At 53.1% G+C, this 1,235-nt stretch overlaps 1 non-coding gene across 1 annotated transcript; it reads right to left on the bottom strand.

The window, feature by feature from the left end:
- Positions 1–694: 694 nt before the first annotated feature.
- TRNAA-CGC lies at positions 695–766 on the bottom strand. The gene has a single exon. It is a non-coding gene; the product is annotated as a tRNA-Ala (tRNA).
- Between the last annotated feature and the right edge of the window lie 469 nt (positions 767–1,235).

Raw genomic sequence — 1,235 nt, 5'->3', positions numbered from 1 at the left:
TCAGCGGGGAAATGCCAAAGGTAAGGAATTTAAATCCGTTGTTTGCCAGAGTTTCTGAGATTCAGCTTCAGCAAGGGGTTGGTGGGGAGTTAGTGGGAGCCTTCCAGTATACGTTTTGTGTAAACGTCTTGTGAAAGTCCATTTAATAGGGAATACAAGTAACCGTGCTCCACATTCCAGGATCTATCCTTTACAGTCGGGGGGCGCTCGCTCCTGGAGCAGAGCTGGGGGTCTCCAGCTCCCCGATGATGCTCTGAACGTGCGCTCGGCGCGGGTCTCGGTTGCCCCTGACGCCTGCAGGCCGCGGCTCCGGGCGCGCTCCCCGAGGCGGGGGGGGAGCAGGGGGCACCGGCCCCTGCGCTTTGGACCGCACAGTGCTCGCAAAACCTAGGAACCTTCACAGATGTATTTTTTCTCTTTTCTGTTCTTTTTCTGCCCTGCTCTTCAGGGATTCTGCCAAATGAGACCTGAAGTGCTTGGGTCTGTGGATGCGGCTGCACCTTGGTGTTCCAGGCGGCGTTCAGGCTGACGGGTGCGGCTTCTTTTCTTCCCTCTTCTTCTGTGAATGTTTGCGTCTTGGTGGCACCAAGTCCCCTGGAGTACAAACGGCATAATGTTGAAAGGAATGCATTGGACTGTCTATTATTTTAACGCGGGCAGGGGAAACATGGTAAAGCGCACGAAAAGGCACGTTTGGAGGAGCCGGGGGTCGAACCCGGGGCCTCGTACATGCGAAGCACGCGCTCTACTACTGAGCTACACCCCCAACCGCTGAAGTCCTCTGGGGATCCCGTATAAAATTTGGAAATTTTATCTGTGGTCACGTTGTATTTCTGTTGAAGAAACCAAATGTGTCCAGCCCGACTAGGTTTCAGGAAGCACCTCTGTTGTAAAGTGGTAGAGGTCAGCCGTGGAGTTTGAGCCTCTTAATGTGAGATTTAAGAATTTCAGTTCAAGGCCTGTTGAGGAACTGTTTTCCTTTTCCTCTCCATTATTTCCAGCTTTGACATGGGAACCAGCGGGAGCTTTCCCAAGAGCACGTTAGTGGACGTTCCTCCGCGGCTCACAGCCTGTTGGCTCAACTGGCTTCGGAGAAGCAGGAGTCAGGGGGCTGATCAGGCTGCCGCAGAGCGAGAAAGCCATACATGTAGACGGTCCAGTGACTTTTTCGCTCTGTCCTAACCTAAGCAGGCAACTTTGGAGGTTCTTTCAGGGATCTGCTGCATAGATAAAAC

Source organism: Neomonachus schauinslandi, chromosome 8 (assembly GCF_002201575.2).
Source record: "Neomonachus schauinslandi chromosome 8, ASM220157v2, whole genome shotgun sequence".
In the NCBI taxonomy this organism is placed as follows: Eukaryota; Metazoa; Chordata; class Mammalia; order Carnivora; family Phocidae; genus Neomonachus; species Neomonachus schauinslandi.
The sequence above is the reverse complement of the archived record's forward strand: the minus strand, read 5'-3'. Positions and strand labels throughout refer to the sequence as shown.